General features: G+C 40.3%; 3 pseudogenes; all 3 read right to left on the bottom strand.

The window, feature by feature from the left end:
* Positions 1 to 1,632: 1,632 nt before the first annotated feature.
* On the bottom strand, positions 1,633 to 1,853 carry LOC138668149 (U2 spliceosomal RNA; annotated as a pseudogene).
* Positions 1,854 to 11,409: 9,556 nt separating this feature from the next.
* Positions 11,410 to 11,623, bottom strand: LOC138668016 (U2 spliceosomal RNA; annotated as a pseudogene).
* An 8,283-nt stretch (positions 11,624 to 19,906) lies between these two features.
* On the bottom strand, positions 19,907 to 20,087 carry LOC138668025 (U2 spliceosomal RNA; annotated as a pseudogene).
* Between the last annotated feature and the right edge of the window lie 1,015 nt (positions 20,088 to 21,102).

The following is a 21,102-nucleotide window of genomic DNA, read 5'->3' as shown; positions in this document are numbered from 1 at the left end:
AAACGGGAGTGTTCCGCAACAAAGAAGGGCACCAAGTAATCCAAAGACTACCTGGCTAGGGCGATCGCAACTCGTTGCCTAGGGACTAAGCCCACCTCCCTATAGCAACAAGGGATTGGATCCCACTACAAGAGTGTGACCCGCACCCAAGGCCGAGAGGCGGGGTACCCCAGGCACCTAAAGGACTTCGACCAAATGCAAGAAAATCCTACACTTGATCTTAGCCAAAAGGCCGAGAAGCGATAGCCTGAAATGGTTTGCCACTCCGGACGCCCCATGGCCTGCAACCAAGACCCACTGTGGAGAGAGGCCAAAAGATGATTGCCCAGGGGAAGACATTTTTTTCTAAACTCTGGATGCCTTCTCAAATGGCAGTTCTGGTGTGTGGGGGGTGTGTGGGGGTGTGTTCAAGTTGGGCCCAACGCGTTTTTGAAATCTGCATAACTCCGCCTAATCTGCATAACTCCGCCCATTTGAACACACCCTCCATCCCTTTTGCACTAAAGAGTGCAACTATTAGTGCAGGTCTACAAATTGCCCCTTTACAAAAAAAACAAAAAACAACAGCATCTCAATTCGCAGACACGGTGTTTAGGGCTCTTGGCCCTCGTCAGTGCGAAGCAAGAGAACTGATTTGGCTAAGTGAGAGGCACTGGACTGGGGTCTAAGGGGTAACGTTCCTCCTGATGGATGGAGAGTGACATACCAGCTGACTTGTCAAGGTAAAGAGGGCTATTCAAGAAACGGGCAGAGCGAGTGTGTAATTCAAACACCAGACGGGCTAGCAGTTGTCTTGCCAGCTGCCCTGAAGCTGGGCACAGACAGACAATCCCCCTACCATGTGGTCTGCTGCTGCTCCAGCAGCAGACTGAAGACGGCGCCATTTTTCTCTGCCTTAGATAGGTCCAGAGCCCATTGTGACACGTGAGAGTTCCGGAGTCAATGGCTGAAGGCCCCATTGTGACAGCAGGTGAAGGTTCCGTGCACAGATTCTATCTACTGCAGGCAGCAGCAGCGCACCTAATTGGTCAAAAGCATTAGAATACTACTCACACAGTGCAAGACAAGATGGACAAGACTAGCACATTCAAGCAAGATCATCACAGACCCACCCCATTTTTCCTTCTTTATTTAAATACATATCATACACCACATAATTAAAAGTCTGTGGTCCACAAGAGGGAGCCAATGTTTTACAAAGGAATTTGTGCATGCGGTCACAAATGTAGTATGTATGGCCGAACTACTCGTAGGATACTTCAATTTAAACACTTCATACTGACAGACAGACAGACAGCAGGGGCCTAATTTTGTACATGGCACAATATATTAGCAACACTGCTACAAAGGCCTCATTCGGGCCTACATCTAAACACACCTGTTGCAACCAGCAAAGATTGCTTGATTGCTTGATTGATTGCATATTGGATGCAATCCAATGCTGAACATGCACAGGTGAAAGCAAGGCACAGGAAATGTTGCAAACGGTCCAGTGAAATTTAGCAAATTGCTACATTTGCCATCTGAAACGTGCTTCTTTGACCCTGAAAAGAATTCTCCGAAAGGGTTAAATGACAACTTGCTGTGCTGATTTCAATTCAATTCAATCTGTTTTTGGAAACCGGATCAGAGAAGGGGTGCACTGTTCCCGAAGATACTGCAATATCGGGTCAATGCGTGGAGTGGACAGAGCAAGCTCCATTTCCAGCTCCCTGTTCTAAAAATCCATTTAATATATGGTCCCCAAATAGGGGACGTATCAGATATTAAACTGATAAGAAAAGAATTTTTTTTCTTTCTTTTTTTTTTTCTTTTACACTCAGATTACAAGTACCATCACAATTAGAAAAGATGATGGACCAAATCCATCATCGTGTACATCTGATATTTATTCCATTTTTGATTTTTGGATTCTCTTATATATTGATTTGTATTATTATTCTTATTATTCTCATATTTTTAAGATAAATATCTAATCTTTTCACAGGGGATTACAAGATTTCCAAGAAAACATACCATCATAAAGTTAGCATATTCCAATCTTTGGGTTTCCATATCATGTTGGCTTTCCTTACTCCCAATAACACTTTGTCTCTCCAGAAATATAAATACATATAGCTTAAACATAATTTAACACATTGATCCACTGACACCTCCTTATGTTTAAAAAGTATAATATTCCGAGCTTTCCAAAGTGCCATTTTTACACATGTTAAAATTATCCATACTACCTTAAAAACGTTTTCATTTATCCCCATTCCGTAAAAGATGATATTAAAATCTAAAAAATTCATATTACTTAAAACCTTAATTAAACTACACATTTTTATCCATACAGATTGTGCAAACTTACAATTCCAAAAAATATGTAAGGGAGTCTCTGGAGCCGCACATTTCCTTCTGGGACATTTCTCAAATCTTACCAGTCCCCTCCTGTGCTGAAACTCTCTGGTTGGCAAACAATCTTTTATACTGCACCATAACAAGTCTTTATGCTCATTCGACAAGTAACTGGCATTCACATTTGACCAAATCCTGTCAACAATACTAGAAGAGAACCGCTCCACTGGGCTTGTAATCACTCTTCCCTCCAGTATTTTTAAAATCTTCTTATGATTCCTCAGAGAATTCACATCTACGTTTTTCAAATCATACTCCCTTAAAATTCTTTCTAAAACCACATAATTTTCGGGCGGTAAAAATCTATATGGCCTATTCCGATGCATGTTAACCCACTTATAATTTCTTATGAAGAAACCCAGATTATAAATTGAAAAAATGTTTAGTCTAGAATCTGGACCTAATAAAGTGCCTACACAATTAGCAAGATATTTAGCATAAATAAACTCCCTAATGTTCGGGAAATTTTTCCCTCCCTTCCTTTTTGACTTATAACGCTCATCCCTTTTCAATCTCTCCATTTTAGATTTCCATAAAAAATTAAAGCATAATTTGATAATTTTTTTCATCATGGTATTATATGGCATAAAAACAGTAGAAATGTATAAGAACATTGGGAGTAAAACCTGTTTGATGATTAAAATCTTTCCTTCAAGAGTTAAGTCTCTTAGCTGCCAAAATGATACCTTTTTTCGCACTCTCTCCAGCAGAGACTCCCAATTTTTTACATTGCAACTTGATTCAGAAAAATAAATACCTAAAATCTTAACTTCAGATAATCTTGCCAGTTTACAGTTAGAATCAAGGATAAAATTACCAACAGTTAAAACACCAGATTTCTCCATATTAATTTTAAAACCTGATGCCCCACCAAACCATTCAACTGTTCTTAAAACCCTATTCATGCTTTTAGTATCACTCACTAAAACTGTAACGTCATCCATATAGGCCACAACTTTAACTTGATCGCTACTACTCCCAGGAATAAAAAAACCATTAATTACCTTATCCTTTCTAAAAGCAGTTAAAAGCGGTTCAATTACACAAATAAAAAGTATCGGGGATAAAGGGCACCCCTGTTTCACTCCACAATTTATTCTTACCTTCTCCGATAAAAAACCATTAATTGAGATTTTACTAGAACATAATTTATATAATGATTCAATACGTTTTCTAAAAACTCCAGGACACCCCATTCTCTCCAAAACTGCAAATAAAAAATCGTGAGCCACTATATCATAGGCTTTTTCAAAGTCTATTGTGATTAACGCCAATTTTTGTTTCCTATCTGCCACGTCCCATATTACATCTCGAATCAGTATCAACGAGTCACTTATTTTACGTCCTGGTACTGCACAAGTTTGGTCTACACCAATCACCGAACTGATTACTTTTTTTAACCTGTTTGCTAAAAATTTTGCGTAAATTTTGTAATCCGCATTTAAAAGTGTGATAGGTCTCCAATTTTTGATCAGTTCCCTGTTTCCTTTCTTGAATAATAAAACTATCACACCTTCCAACCATGACTCTGGGACTTTAAAAGACAGAGCAGCTTCTAAAAACACTTCATAAAACTCATCACCAACAATATCCCATAAATCTTTGTAGAACTCAATAGGTAACCCATCTAATCCTGGCGTTTTACCATTTTGTAATGTGTGAATCGTATCAAATATCTCCTCTTTTGTAAAATCTTCTAATAATAAAAATTTGTCGTCCATACTAAAATTTTTATCTAACCCTTCTAAAAAATGCATTTTTAAAGATGTATCCGTATTTTTTTCTGAGAATAAGTCATCATAAAATTCTTTAGCTTTCCTCTTTTTCCCTTCTAAATTTCTTTCTCCCTCCAACACCTTCATGAAATCTTTTTTATCACAAATTTTCTTAAAAAAGAACTTAGTGCATTTCTCATCTTGTTCCAATATTTTAACGCGAGAATTAAAGATAATTTCCTTCCCTTTTTCTCTGAGACATTTCTGTATCTTTTCTTTTACCGCTAAAATCTCCTCCTCCACATTGACCCCATTACTCTTCAAATGATAGAAACACTGTAAATTTGCATTAAGATTCATATAAAACCGTCGCTTATCCGCCGCTTTTTTCTTCCCTACTTTTATAAAAAACAGTTTTATCTTTTTCTTTGTAAAATCCCACCATTTAAAAATAGAATCAAATTGTTTCTTTTTTAATTTTAGCTTTCCATAAAACCTTTTAAAATCCTCCCTCACCCCATCCTCTTTTAACCCTTATCCGGCTGAATAGGTACAATTGTAACTATTCCGTTTTAAAATTGCAATAACTTTTTTTTGAAAAGACGTAGAGGGCTGAAATTTCGTGACATCTCTACATTTTTGGTCCAGAATATATTGGCCAAATTTCAATAAAATATCTCCACCCGCTTCCGAGATAAGGGGTCGAGATCTTTTTGCATCCATAACAAGCTGCATAGGTACAAATGTACCTCATATATTTTGAATGAAGGTAATGCAAGGGAAAAAGCATAAATTTTTTTTTAATGATAATGCTATTTAACTATTATAAACAAGTAAAAAACTGTTCATTTACATTATAAAAGAAAATGTAAGAAACTTTTTTTTATTGATTTTCTTTGCAAGTAATGCATGTTGGCTTTGCTACAGAGTGTTCATCGCAAATGGGTTTCACACAAACCACACAAGACTTTCTAGTCTTGCGTTGTTTTCGCCTCAGGTCTCTGCAGACATAGCAACTACCAACAACAGGGGAGGGTCCACGACTACCATGAGGTATTTTGGGGCCAGCTGCTGGCTGCGATGCTACCACAATGCATCGTCCAAGCACCATTTCTACTGCACCTCGAAGAAAATGGTTTCTCATTATCATTTTGTTTGTACTACGATCTTCAATTGCAATCATACACAGCTGATTTGCGAGATCTTTCAGGAACTTTCTTCGTTGATCCTTTGCCCTGAAGCTTGGATTGTGTTCTCTGTAGATGATGTAGGATGCTAACCCACTGACATCAATCATATTGTAGAAAAATGCCAAAGTCCAACGTGATGTTCGTCGTTTCACAGTGTACTCTCCCAACATTTTATCCATAACATCAACGCCACCTTTTGTTATGTTGTAGTATTTTATTATCTCTGGCTTGGCTGCTAGTGTCTCTTCAACTTCTCCCGTCATGTGCATAGATGATAGAAGCACGACTGATTTGTTCTTCTTTGGTACATATGAACAGACTGTTGCATCATGATTGTAGGCAAAATTTGTCGAGTATACAGGCCTTTCTTTGGCAGGCTGCATGTTGTTAGGTAGGAACCTTTTGTTTTTTCTCACTGTACCAACTAGTGTCATGTTCCAGGAGTTCAATACCTTAGCTAGTTCCATGGTTGTAAAGAAGTTATCGGTGGTGACATTTCTTCCAGAGCCTTTATACGAGCTCACTAGGTCCAATACTGTTCGTTCTCCAATGTTTACTTGTCGAGGACCATCAGTTGGTTTCCCAGTGTAGAGCTGACCTTGTAAAGGGTAGGCATTTGATGAGTCACAAGCCCAGAAAATCTTTATGCCATATTTAGCTGGTTTTGAAGGTATATACTGGGTAAATTTAGTATGACCTCTAAATGGAAATAATTGCTCGTCGACGGTGATACAATGATATGGCTTGTAGGCTCTCTCCAGATTACTGTTCAGCATTGTCCAGATGTCCCGTATTGGTGCAGCTTTATCTGTTTGCACACGTTCTGCACGTGTATTTTCGTTGTCAAACCTGATAAATCTGAGTATCATCTTGAAGCGGTCACGAGACATGGCTGCACGTATAAGAGGCAGAGCAGCAACATTCCACATTTCCTCCAGATTCTCTTTGTTGGCTCTGTGCACACCAGCAGCAATCAGTATGCCCAAAAATGCATGAAGTTCAGTTTCAGTAAATTGCTTGAATGTTTTTTGTGGTGGCCGTTTGGAAGAATCAGGAAAACGTTGTACCAGTTCGTTGTTGTAAGCATCACAAACTCTCTTGGCCTTTCGATTCGTTTCCCGTAATATGATGTCACACATCTCGGGAGTCATGATGGACTTGAATAGCTCTTTTGCTGTATATAGGTTGCTGATTGCTGCAGGGCCACCTCTTTGTCGTAGGACATTACGAGATTTTGTTTGTGCATTTGGCAGTGGATTACTGCACCATTGAGTTTCATCCTTAGCAGTCCAAATGTCGCCTGCACTTTGAGGCACAGAATCATCCTCAACACTTTCGTCTGATTCGTATTCATTTTCATGCTCTATGACCATTTCTTGTTCAATGTCTGAATCTTCTTCAGTAACATCCACTTGTGGTACATAGTTTTCATCATCAGATGGAACATATGGTTCATCCTCATGCTCAGAATCAGATTCTTCTAGCATTCGCATTATTTCGTCAGACGTAAATCTGTAAATATGAAAAAATGTAAAATAAATAATTTTCCGAAATACTACATTATTGGCTTTTCACAAAATTATACTAACCTGCAAACACGTTTTCTTGGATTATGGCGGAAACTAGATCCAGCATTACTATCACCCATGATGACTTGCTAGATGAATTTTGGCTTCGTATTTTGTGCTGAATATAAATAAAACATCGTAAAACAATATGTAGATACTAATTATTATCCATTTTTCGTATAAAAATTATACCTATAGTGATAAGTTTCATACAAAATATATGTAAGCCAAGTCCAGGCTGAAAGACAATTTGACTGTTCTGTCCCCACATAATGAGAATAAAGGTATAACTGGCTGTTAGATGCTGTGAGACTTTCCTACCTTCGTTTCCAAGAAATTGAAGACTTCACAAGCCTAGAAATGTGTGCTCACAGCAATGAGATGAACAGCAAAATGGCTAATGAGAGGAGGGAGGCAGGAAGACAAGTAGAAGCCACTCCCAGTTTGAATTAACTTAATTGACAGCAACATAAGTGACCAGTAACAACACTGAACAATAGATATCAGCATAACATTTGTAGCTGAATGAACTTTAGTTTCTGAAACCAAGTAAAGTCTTCCCACAGTGGAGGTATATGTGAAGGTACAATTGTACCTATGCAGCCTGTTAAGGTTGTAAAATTATGCAGCCTGACAAGGGTTAACAGAGACACATTTAATTTCCAATGAGTAGATGTTCTATTCTCATCTAAATCAAACGCTAATGTACAGTCTAAAATTTTATGGTCAGAAAAAGGTGTTTCATGTGTTTTAAAATCTGAACAAGTAAATGCCTCGGATATAAAAACATAATCTATCCTAGAGGAAAAACCTCTCCCTACCCAAGTAACTTCATATTCACTTTTATGTCCATTAAGCCACCAAACATCTTTAAGATTAAAAGCAGATAAAATACCTCTTAAGCACGAAGACGATCCATCCTTCATATTCTTTACTCGGCAATTAAAATCTCCACCTAGAATTATTGGATCCACTCCAGGTAAAAATAATTGCAAAATCTCAAACAAATGTAACCTTAAAGCCTTATCAGTATTAGCATACACATTAAAACACCTTAATTTCTTCCCCTCTTTTTCCACATCTACTCTTAAGATCCTTCCTGGGTATATTTCTTCATAGTTGGTAATTTCCCACTCTCGAGAGCATAAAAAACCCACCCCATCACTCTTTGATTCATTACCCCCTGAGAAGCAAAAATTACCATTCCATATCCCCCGTAAATAATCATAACTTAGTTTCTTTGTCAGATTGCACTCTTGTAGAAATATAAAATCAAGATTTTCATTATTAAAATAATCATACAAGGCTGTCCTTTTGTACAAGTCATTAAGCCCCTGAACATTCAGGGAAGCCATACGGATCATCTTTTAGTTTTCAACATAGGGCTAAACCCCTCGCCCTCATTTTCTGCTGGAGAAGTTGAGTCTATCACCAAATCCTCAGCAGCTGATGTTTCTGACGATGACAATTCTCCAATCAACTCTGAACTCTTTGCTTCTACTGCTTTAATTTTTCCCCAATGGGGAACCTCCTCCACAACATCTTTTTCTACTCCTCTCTTTAAAGACCTTGCTTGACACTCCATCTCCTCCTGTGCACTTGGAAAGCTCTGTGACAAGGAAGATGGAGGCGAAGGATCTACTGTAAGTAAAGGTTTTCCTTCAGTCCCCTTACTTATTCTTTTTTCTTCAGCGCTCTTTTCTTCTTTGGGGTCCTTAATTTTTAAAGAGGCCTGCAACTTACTCGCCTCCTTTGGACCTACTCCTAATGCCTTCTGCACAATTCTTCCAATGCCTTCAATCATCTGTTTACCATCTCCCTTCCTTATATTCTCTTCCATCCTCTTTTTAACTTTTTCTACTGTTCTCTTTCTTTCTTCCTCTCCCTTAATTCTTTCCTCTTCCCTCTTCCTTCTTCTTTCTTCCTCCTTTCTTCTTCTCTCTTCTTTCTTCTTGTCTTCTAAAATCTTATCTTCCATCTTCTCTTCTTCTTCTGTCTCCTTCTCTTCCTCTCTCTTCTCGATCTCCTCTTCTAATTTTCCTTTTTCCTCCAGATTCTTCTTCTCCTCTTCTTCTTTCCCTTGTTTTTCTTCGTTTTCCTTATCACTCATCTCAATCACCACTTCCTGCTCCTTTGTTTCTTCTTTCTCCTCCTCACCCGCTTTAGTTTTTTCTTCCTCTGCAGATGTATCCATTTTCTCTGCGCTATCCTTATTTTTTGGACATTCGGACTCTTGATGAGCTGTCGGGCACCTCTGACACCGATTACACTTGCTTTCACCATGTCCATATTTCCGACATTTCCTGCAGTAATCAGGCATACCTGAGAAAAAAAGATAGCCACGACATCGATTGATGAACACCGACGGCGGAGGCCTCATAACTCCACCTTCTTCTTCTGGGTCCTTTTTAAAAGACACACGGTAAACCCTTTTACCATTCCAGACTCCAAAGTTTGTCTTTACCGTATTTTTCATGATCACCTTATCACAAAAAGGATACAAGTAAGACTCCACCTCCTGCTCAGAGATGAACGGACTAAACATGTGTATTGTCAGTAACTTCATTGAAAACTGAAAAGAGGGGATTACTTTTATCCCCTCAAAAACTTCATTCTCCTTATTCGCTTCATAAAGAGAAAGCACTGTCTCACACAGGGCATTGCTCACTAGAGTCACATCATAAATGCCCCTTGAGTAAAAAGACTGAAAGCAGAAAAATACTCCTTTCTCTACCTTCAAAACCTGGGAAAAAATATTTTCATAAATATAACCGGAATCCTTTACCTGCCGGTATCCAGGAGAAACAAAAAAACGAATAGTATCCTTCAAGGGATAGTCCTCCGAAAAAAAATCCAGGTTTTCTTCATTTCTCTCAAACCTCCCTCCTCCGCCATACCTCCTCGACTCCATTCTTCTTCTTGGTCACAGATTACACTGGAACAAGCAATTCGATCGCAGCCTCCACAGATCGGGTCCACCTCCAACACACCGTCCTCCGGGAAAAAAGGTACTGCAGCTTCCAAACCGACTCCCAATAGCAGCAAGGGATATCTCCACGAGGCCAAGAATCAGAACTTTCACTACACACACCATTAGCCTAATGCCACAATCCACTACAGATCGTGCCAAAAGGCCGAGAAGCGATAGCCTGAAATGGTTTGCCACTCCGGACGCCCCATGGCCTGCAACCAAGACCCACTGTGGAGAGAGGCCAAAAGATGATTGCCCAGGGGAAGACATTTTTTTCTAAACTCTGGATGCCTTCTCAAATGGCAGTTCTGGTGTGTGTGGGGGGTGTGTGGGGGTGTGTTCAAGTTGGGCCCAACGCGTTTTTGAAATCTGCATAACTCCGCCTAATCTGCATAACTCCGCCCATTTGAACACACCCTCCATCCCTTTTGCGCTAAAGAGTGCAACTATTAGTGCAGGTCTACAAATTGCCCCTTTACAAAAAAAACAAAAAACAACAGCATCTCAATTTGCAGACACGGTGTTTAGGGCTCTTGGCCCTCGTCAGTGCGAAGCAAGAGAACTGATTTGGCTAAGTGAGAGGCACTGGACTGGGGTCTAAGGGGTAACGTTCCTCCTGATGGATGGAGAGTGACATACCAGCTGACTTGTCAAGGTAAAGAGGGCTATTCAAGAAACGGGCAGAGCGAGTGTGTAATTCAAACACCAGACGGGCTAGCAGTTGTCTTGCCAGCTGCCCTGAAGCTGGGCACAGACAGACAATCCCCCTACCATGTGGTCTGCTGCTGCTCCAGCAGCATACTGAAGACGGCGCCATTTTTCTCTGCCTTAGATAGGTCCAGAGCCCATTGTGACACGTGAGAGTTCCGGAGTCAATGGCTGAAGGCCCCATTGTGACAGCAGGTGAAGGTTCCGTGCACAGATTCTATCTACTGCAGGCAGCAGCAGCGCACCTAATTGGTCAAAAGCATTAGAATACTACTCACACAGTGCAAGACAAGATGGACAAGACTAGCACATTCAAGCAAGATCATCACAGACCCACCCCATTTTTCCTTCTTTATTTAAATACATATCATACACCACATAATTAAAAGTCTGTGGTCCACAAGAGGGAGCCAATGTTTTACAAAGGAATTTGTGCATGCGGTCACAAATGTAGTATGTATGGCCGAACTACTCGTAGGATACTTCAATTTAAACACTTCATACTGACAGACAGACAGACAGCAGGGGCCTAATTTTGTAGATGGCACAATATATTAGCCACACTGCTACAAAGGCCTCATTCGGGCCTACATCTAAACACACCTGTTGCAACCAGCAAAGATTGCTTGATTGCTTGATTGATTGCATATTGGATGCAATCCAATGCTGAACATGCACAGGTGAAAGCAAGGCACAGGAAATGTTGCAAACGGTCCAGTGAAATTGAGCAAATTGCTACATTTGCCATCTGAAACGTGCTTCTTTGACCCTGAAAAGAATTCTCCGAAAGGGTTAAATGACAACTTGCTGTGCTGATTTCAATTCAATTCAATCTGTTTTTAGAAACCGGATCAGAGAAGGGGTGCACTGTTCCCGAAGATACTGCAATATCGGGTCAATGCGTGGAGTGGACAGAGCAAGCTCCATTTCCAGCTCCCTGTTCTAAAAATCCATTTAATATATGGTCCCCAAATAGGGGACGTATCAGATATTAAACTGATAAGAACAGATTTTTTAACTTGGAAGTACCCACATTTAGGTACACCCGTTTATTAAAGTTTTAAAAGCAATTACAGATAAAAGACGTATGTATACAGTGTATTACATATTTAAAGCATTTATAACTTATCAATCAGATTTTTTTTTTTTTTTCTTCCAATGTTACATGCAGTAAAAACAAGTAATATACAAGCATCGGCCAATAATTTACATTTATGGTAGCGTTCAAATTATAGTATTCCACTCTTCTACCATCCATTGCGTTGACAATAAAAGATTCTTTTTCTTGTCCAATAAATAATAAATATACATTTCACTAAAAGCCAATGATAAAACGTCTTTCACAGATAAAACATCATGTTTAAAAAGAAGGATGTTCCTGGCCTTCCATAGAGCTTCTTTGATGGTGCTGATTGTCTTCCATGCGATGATCCTCTTAGTTGCGTTGGGGCATTCCATGCATCCAAACAAAACAGTCTCAAAACTTAAGTCTTTCAAATCAGTTATTTTCTGGAGTAAAGGGAAAAATTTTGTCCATATTTTTCTTGTGAATTGACAAGTCCAAAGAATGTGCAGCACTGTTTCTTCCCTTTGGCAGTCCTCTCTTGGGCACTTGGCGGATCTCACGAGTCCTCTTCGGTGCTGGAATGCCCGGCATGGAAGACAATCATGCACACAGCTCCAGGCCAGGTCCTTCTGGGAATTAAAAAGATACGAGGCATTAACATTTTTCCAAATCTCTAAACACTTAGGATCATTAAAGTTTCCAATCTGCGTCACTTGTTCTTTTCCTTTGAGGCCCTTTAGGATCTTTTTGCTATCCCCTAGGGCCTCTGTGTTTATACCCTTTAGGTCATATGTGTTAACAATGGTACCTAAGATTTTATAGTTTTCGGGTGTGTTAAAAGCATATGGGGAATTTAAAACTGTTTCAAACCACCCAAGGCGTCTCATAAAAAAACCAATGTTAAAACGTATAAAATATGACCAGTAACTATTTTTAAAAAGGGAATTAAAACACAGGACAAAGAAACGGATTAAAACAAAAGCTCTAAAATCTGGGAAGTCTTTGCCACCATTACCTTTGGATTTTACCACCAGCTCTCTTTTTAGTTTTTCCATCTTGGAACTCCAATAAAAGGTAAAACAAGCTTTAATTATTTTGTTAAAAATGCCGTTTGGAGGGGGGAAGACCAGGCTTAAATATAATAAAAGCGGCAATATGACCATTTTAATAATTAAAATTTTCCCCTCCATAGTCATTTTTCTCAAATTCCACATACACAGCTTTTGGTTTACCTTCTGAGCCACCATATTCCAGCTTTCTGTGCCTTTATTTTCTTCATTAAAAATTACACCTAAAACTTGAACAGAGTCCCTCTCAGGAACTTGGATATCTGTTAAAACCACATTGCCAACCTTAAAAATAGAACTTTTATTAAAATTTAATTTAAAACCAGACCCACAGCAGAAAAACTCCACCTGCCTTAAGGCTTTTTGTATAGAAGGAGAATCCCTGCATATTATGGCTACATCATCCATATACCCTGTGACTTTAGCCTCCAGACCTCCTCCACCAGGCAGTGGGATTCCCCGGATTTGTTTATCCCTCCTCAGGGCACATAGCAGGGGTTCAAGAGCACAAATAAATAAAAGTGGGGACAGGGGACAACCCTGCTTAACCCCAGATTTTAAAACAACGTCTTTAGTTTTAAAACCATTTATCACAATCTTGCTTGTGCAATCTTTATAAAATGCCTTAAGTGACTCTAAAAACCCTTCTGGTATACCCATTTTATTTAAAACATTAAAAAGGAACTCGTGAGATACTCTATCAAAAGCTTTCTCAAAATCAAGGGATAAGACCGCCATTCCACCTCCCCTTGATTTAGTGTCATCAATTATGTCTTTAATTAAATTTAGGTTTTCCCATATGCTTCTCTCTGGTATACCACAGACCTGGTTAGGATGTATTATGTTTCCCACCACTTTTTTGAGTCTGTTTGCACAAATTTTGGCCATTATTTTATAGTCACAGTTTAAAAGGGTTATTGGTCTCCAATTTTTTATGTCCGTTTTGTCCCCTTTTTTGTATATAAGGGAAACCTCACCCTTTTTCCAAGAGGTGGGGAGAGTTTTTGTATTAAAAACCTCACTTAAAATATTTAAAAGATCTTCTTGTAAAAGCTCATAAAAACTGGAATAAAATTCTATGGGGATACCGTCTGGCCCGGGGACTTTTCCTGGTTTAAAACTTTTCACTGTTTCAGCCACCTCTTCCTTGCTCAGGTCCTGCAATAAAAAGTTTTGTGACACTGGGTGTAAAATGGTTGTGATTTCCTCCATAGAGCTTTCCATAAAACTATTGTCTATAACTTTTTTATTAAAAAGGTCAGCATAAAATTGGTGGACTTTATTTAAAATTCCCTCTATTTCATTTTCTCCCTCCAAAGAATTAATAAATACCCTTTTTCCGACCATATTTTTAAAGAAATAACGGGAACAGGTTTCATTCTCTTCTATATGCTTGACTTTTGAGTGAAAGATTAATTGCTTCCCCCTTTGTTCCAAGCATCTTGATATTTCAGTTTTAAGATTACAAATATCTTTATCCACATCAATGTCGTGCTCACGTAGTTTATAGAGGGTTTGCAGTCGGGTATTTAGGAGGTTGTAAATCTCTCTCTTTTCTTTAGCTTTTTGTACTCCAGCTTTAATAAAGAAATTTTTAATATTTTTCTTCATTTTTTCCCACCACCTACTAATAGGGGTACGGGGATCTCTAGTTTGTTTACAATTTGTATAAAATTCCGTAAAACTGGTTAAAATTTCTGGATCATCTAAGAGAGAGACATTTAGTTTCCAGGCACTTTTACCTTTTTTCTTAAAATCATCATAATTAACATTAAAAAGTAAAAGTTTATGGTCTGAAAAGACATTGGTTAAAAGCTCACATTTAAAAGGCAGTATGGAATTAGAACAAAAAATAAAATCAATTCTGGAGCTACAGTTCACATTGCTCCAGGTTACCCACTCTTCAGCAGGGAGATTCATATTGCATTCCTTGAAACAATCGATAAGTTTAAAATCCTGCACAACGTTTCTGAGCATAAAAGAGGTTTTATCGTAGTTTCTGCTTACCGCATTGGAGAATCTTTTCTCCCCACCCATAATACAATTAAAATCACCTGCTAAAATAAGAGGATCAGAATCATTAATAAAAAGGGGTAACATTTCTAACATTTTTGCTCTTTCATTTTTCTCAGTAGATCCATAAAAATTTAAAAACTGCCATTTAAAACCATCAATAAAAGCTTTAACCAATAAAATCCTGCCTGGTAAAACCTCCTGAACTGAGTCAATAAAAACATTACCTTTAAAAAGAATGGCGACCCCTGCTGACCTGGATTCATTTGATCCTGACCACACTGAGGGTCCATGTGTCCAATCTGTTTTATACTTATTATAATTTAAAGAGTGTGGAATATTGCATTCCTGTAAGAAGATAACTGATGCCGACAAAGTGTACAAAAACTCAAAGAGCGCCAACCTCCTGGGTTTTGTTTTAATCCCTCTAACGTTGAGGGATTTTCCAGAGATCCCCGCCATAAGAGAAAATAAAAGGTACGAAATTCAAAAACTCTTACCTCAGCTGGCTTATATGTCCTCATCGGAGGGTTCAGTCTTGTCGGCGACGGTCATGAGGGAAGAGATCTCGGAGGACTCTCCATCAGACTGGGCTTCGGATGGCATTACACTTTCCGGGACGAGCTCACTCTCCATAAATAAGACCTTATTTGTCAGGTAGGCCGACTCCCATCCCTGCTCCTGATCTCCCACCGGCCCCCCCTCCAGGGGACCAATCGGAGGGGTCAGATCGAGCTCGGGTGCCGGCTGTCCTCTGACCGGAGTTACAGGAATGGCTGAGGCAGCCACCCCAGACCCCCTCTCCATCTCTGAAGAGGGTGGGGTTGCCCGCTCCTCCATGGGCATCTCCTCGGGTTTCCCACCTCCATCAGGGGGTTCCTGTGGGTGTACTTCCCTTGATGCACCACCTGTTTTCTCCTGGACTTTCCGCCTTTTTGGGTCCGATTTTCCGCGCCCTTGAGCCGTCCCGGAAGATCGCAGAGACAAGGGTTGGCTTTTTGCAGAAGCGGCTGTACCCTCTGCGGGGTCCTCTTTCTGCTGCCTGCTCTCCTTCTGCCGTTCCCTCCTGCGTCTCGCTTTCTCATTCCTCACTTCAGTGTAGCCATCCTTACCTGTACCAGGTACCTCATTCGACTCGTCCATCGACTCCTCCTCATCCTCCTTTGTTTTGGGGACAGCAGAACCAGCCGAGGGTTGGCAGGGGGCCGGAGGCTGTTCCTTCTCGGGTTGTGCTCCTTTTGTGTTTTTCCTGTTAGGACAAAAGGAAAAAGAATGATCTTTTGCAAGACAATTTGTACACATATTCTCTGTCTGGCATTGCTCGGTTTTATGTTCCTGGCTCCCACATTTTGCACAGGTCGGGTCACAATTTGAATGCCCATATAGTTTACATTTTCTACAGAAGGACGGCATGCCATTAAAATAGAGGTCGCCATTCGTTTTGCCAATTTTAAAACGAGCTGGTGGTAAATCTACTCCTCCAGGTTTTGAGGCATTTTTGACACAGGTTACAACATATCTCCATTTGGAGGTCCAAATGCCGCATTCATTCAAAATCTTCCCCAAACAATTGACTTTTTTGAAGAAACCCAACAGGTATCTTCCGATTTCACTGTCTTGCATATGGGGTGAATAAATTTTAACAATCAAGAGCCTGGTCTCTTCTAAATCATGGATAGCAAATTTAACCCCTTTAAGTTCAGGGTTTTTCTGGATAATCACATCAGGGGAGATGACCTGGTTACAAACATGCTGATGGATACCTTCTCCGGTAAAAGTAACATCATAGACACCGCGTCTTGGATAGTCCTGGATGGCCAGGATTTCGTGTTTCCGGACTGAAAGAGCCTTCTCCAGAACATTGCCAACCACGAATTTTAGTCCACGGCCATCTCCTCCACCTTTCTCAAAATAAATCCGAACCGTATGCTTTAGCAGAGCATAGGTTGGAACATCACCAGGATCTGGGTCCATGGTTATAAGGAAAAAAAACGGGGGTGTTCCGCAACAAGGAAAGGCACCAAGTAATCCAAAGACTATCTGGCTAGGGCGATCGCAACTCGTTGCCTAGGGACTAAGCCCACCTCCCTATAGCAACAAGGGATTGGATCCCACTACAAGAGTGGGACCCGCACCCAAGGCCGAGAGGCGGGGTACCCCAGGCACCTAAAGGACTTCGACCAAATGCAAGAAAATCCTACACTTGATCTTAGCCAAAAGGCCGAGAAGCGATAGCCTGAAATGGTTTGCCACTCCGGACGCCCCATGGCCTGCAACCAAGACCCACTGTGGAGAGAGGCCAAAAGATGATTGCCCAGGGGAAGACATTTTTTTCTAAACTCTGGATGCCTTCTCAAATGGCAGTTCTGGTGTGTGTGGGGGTGTGTGGGGGTGTGTTCAAGTTGGGCCCAACGCGTTTTTGAAATCTGCATAACTCCGCCTAATCTGCATAACTCCGCCCATTTGAACACACCCTCCATCCCTTTTGCGCTAAAGAGTGCAACTATTAGTGCAGGTCTACAAATTGCCCCTTTACAAAAAAAAACAAAAAAAAACAACAGCATCTCAATTCGCAGACACGGTGTTTAGGGCTCTTGGCCCTCGTCAGTGCGAAGCAAGAGAACTGATTTGGCTAAGTGAGAGGCACTGGACTGGGGTCTAAGGGGTAACGTTCCTCCTGATGGATGGAGAGTGACATACCAGCTGACTTGTCAAGGTAAAGAGGGCTATTCAAGAAACGGGCAGAGCGAGTGTGTAATTCAAACACCAGACGGGCTAGCAGTTGTCTTGCCAGCTGCCCTGAAGCTGGGCACAGACAGACAATCCCCCTACCATGTGGTCTGCTGCTGCTCCAGCAGCAGACTGAAGACGGCGCCATTTTTCTCTGCCTTAGATAGGTCCAGAGCCCATTGTGACACGTGAGAGTTCCGGAGTCAATGGCTGAAGGCCCCATTGTGACAGCTGGTGAAGGTTCCGTGCACAGATTCTATCTACTGCAGGCAGCAGCAGCGCACCTAATTGGTCAAAAGCATTAGAATACTACTCACACAGTGCAAGACAAGATGGACAAGACTAGCACATTCAAGCAAGATCATCACAGACCCACCCCATTTTTCCTTCTTTATTTAAATACATATCATACACCACATAATTAAAAGTCTGTGGTCCACAAGAGGGAGCCAATGTTTTACAAAGGAATTTGTGCATGCGGTCACAAATGTAGTATGTATGGCCGAACTACTCGTAGGATACTTCAATTTAAACACTTCATACTGACAGACAGACAGACAGCAGGGGCCTAATTTTGTAGATGGCACAATATACAGGTCCTTCTCAAAAAATTAGCATATAGTGTTAAATTTCATTATTTACCATAATGTAATGATTACAATTAAACTTTCATATATTATAGATTCATTATCCACCAACTGAAATTTGTCAGGTCTTTTATTGTTTTAATACTGATGATTTTGGCATACAACTCCTGATAACCCAAAAAACCTGTCTCAATAAATTAGCATATCAAGAAAAGGTTCTCTAAACGACCTATTACCCTAATCTTCTGAATCAACTAATTAACTCTAAACACATGCAAAAGATACCTGAGGCTTTTATAAACTCCCTGCCTGGTTCATTACTCAAAACCCCCATCATGGGTAAGACTAGCGACCTGACAGATGTCAAGAAGGCCATCATTGACACCCTCAAGCAAGAGGGTAAGACCCAGAAAGAAATTTCTCAACAAATAGGCTGTTCCCAGAGTGCTGTATCAAGGCACCTCAATGGTAAGTCTGTTGGAAGGAAACAATGTGGCAGAAAACGCTGTACAACGAGAAGAGGAGACCGGACCCTGAGGAAGATTGTGGAGAAGGACCGATTCCAGACCTTGGGGAACCTGAGGAAGCAGTGGACTGAGTCTGGTGTGGAAACATCCAGAGCCACCGTGCACAGGCGTGTGCAGGAAATGGGCTACAGGTGCCGCATTCCCCAGGTAAAGCCACTTTTGAACTACAGAGAAGCAGCACTGGACTGTTGCTAAGTGGTCCCAAGTACTTTTTTCTGATGAAAGCAAATTTTGCATGTCATTCGGAAATCAAGGTGCCAGAGTCTGGAGGAAGACTGGGGAGAAGGAAATGCCAAAATGCCTGAAGTCCAGTGTCAAGTACCCACAGTCAGTGATGGTGTGGGGTGCCATGTCAGCTGCTGGTGTTGGTCCACTGTGTTTCATCAAGGGCAGGGTCAATGCAGCTAGCTATCAGGAGATTTTGGAGCACTTCATGCTTCCATCGGCTGAAATGCTTTATGGAGATGAAGATTTCATTTTTCAGCACGACCTGGCACCTGCTCACAGTGCCAAAACCACTGGTAAATGGTTTACTGACCATGGTATTACTGTGCTCAATTGGCCTGCCAACTCTCCTGACCTGAACCCCATAGAGAATCTGTGGGATATTGTGAAGAGAAAGTTGAGAGACGCAAGACCCAACACTCTGGATGAGCTTAAGGCCGCTATTGAAGCATCCTGGGCCTCCATAACATCTCAGCAGTGTCACAGGCTGATTGCCTCCATGCCACGCCGCATTGAAGCAGTCATTTCTGCCAAAGGATTCCCGACCAAGTATTGAGTGCATAACTGAACATTATTATTTGTTGGTTTTTTTGTTTCTTATTAAAAAACACTTTTATTTGATTGGATGGGTGAAATATGCTAATTTATTGAGACAGGTTTTTTGGGTTATCAGGAGTTGTATGCCAAAATCATCAGTATTAAAACAATAAAAGACCTGACAAATTTCAGTTGGTGGATAATGAATCTATAATATATGAAAGTTTAATTGTAATCATTACATTATGGTAAATAATGAAATTTAACACTATATGCTAATTTTTTGAGAAGGACCTGTATTAGCAACACTGTTACAAAGGCCTCATTCGGGCCTACATCTGAACACACCTGTTGCAACCAGCAAAGATTGCTTGATTGCTTGATTGATTGCATATTGGATGCAATCCAATGCTGAACATGCACAGGTGAAAGCAAGGCACAGGAAATGTTGCAAACGGTCCAGTGAAATTGAGCAAATTGCTACATTTGCCATCTGAAACGTGCTTCTTTGACCCTGAAAAGAATTCTCCGAAAGGGTTAAATGACAACTTGCTGTGCTGATTTCAATTCAATTCAATCTGTTTTTAGAAACCGGATCAGAGAAGGGGTGCACTGTTCCCGAAGATACTGCAATATCGGGTCAATGCGTGGAGTGGACAGAGCAAGCTCCATTTCCAGCTCCCTGTTCTAAAAATCCATTTAATATATGGTCCCCAAATAGGGGACGTATCAGATATTAAACTGATAAGAACAGATTTTTTTTTAACTTTTCAAATTAGCTTTATTTAAATCAGACATACATCATAAATTTCAAACAAATCAAAGACTTGAATAAAATATGACATAAAAACAAATACAAATCTGATTTTAAAATGGTAAAAAAACATATAAAAACAGTACAATACATATGCATATAAAACTGTGTTCTTCTCTTTTGCTGAGACACATTTACAATTCTTTCAGATTTTCAAGACCATTGTTGTTAAAATAATCCAAGTACAATAAAAATTCACACTTGAATAAAACATGGCTTAAAACAAAATCTGATTAAAAGTACAATTAAGAACACAAAAACAATTAATATGCATATAATTTACATATGTAAATACATGTTCCAAATTTGTAAACACGATAACTTTTTTGCTTCTTTAACTCCCATTTTTTTACAATCTCGCAGGTAGTATGTATACATCTCACATAGTGCCAACCCAATGCAGTCATTTACAGAAATAAAATCACGCTTAAACAGGAATATATTTCGCACTTTCCATAGGGATTCTTTAAAACAATTGATCATTAGCCATGCCACTCGTGCTTGTTTCATGGTAGGGCAGTTAATGATACCATAAATAACTGTGTCGCAGGTTAGGGATTGTATCCCACATATCCACTTTAATAGGGTGCCCACTGTTTGCCAGAGCTCCTGAGCATAGGAACATTCCCAAAATAAGTGGAAGACTGACTCGTCTGGCGCACACCTGTCTCTAGGGCATCTGGCACTGGCAACCAAACCCCATGGTGCTGGAAGGCCCTTGTTGGGAGGCATTGATGGACTACCTGCCAAGCCAGATCCTTTTGGGAATTACTAAGGGCTGGACAGGCAACATTATTCCATACTATCCTGCTTTTGGAAATGGAAAAATTGGACACGTCCTGCATCTCTTCATGACCCTTACAAATAATTGTCAGTTTCCGCTGGTCCAGAAGAAACTGACGGTCAACATGAGCTAAATCATACTCAGAGATTGTGCTTTCCAGGACTCTGTATTGTTCGGGAGGTGATAGGATAAAAGGAGAG

This window comes from Ranitomeya imitator, chromosome 2 (genome assembly GCF_032444005.1).
Source record: "Ranitomeya imitator isolate aRanImi1 chromosome 2, aRanImi1.pri, whole genome shotgun sequence".
NCBI lineage: Eukaryota > Metazoa > Chordata > Amphibia > Anura > Dendrobatidae > Ranitomeya > Ranitomeya imitator.
Note: the sequence above shows the minus strand (reverse complement) of the source record. Positions and strands in the feature narration are given on the sequence as shown.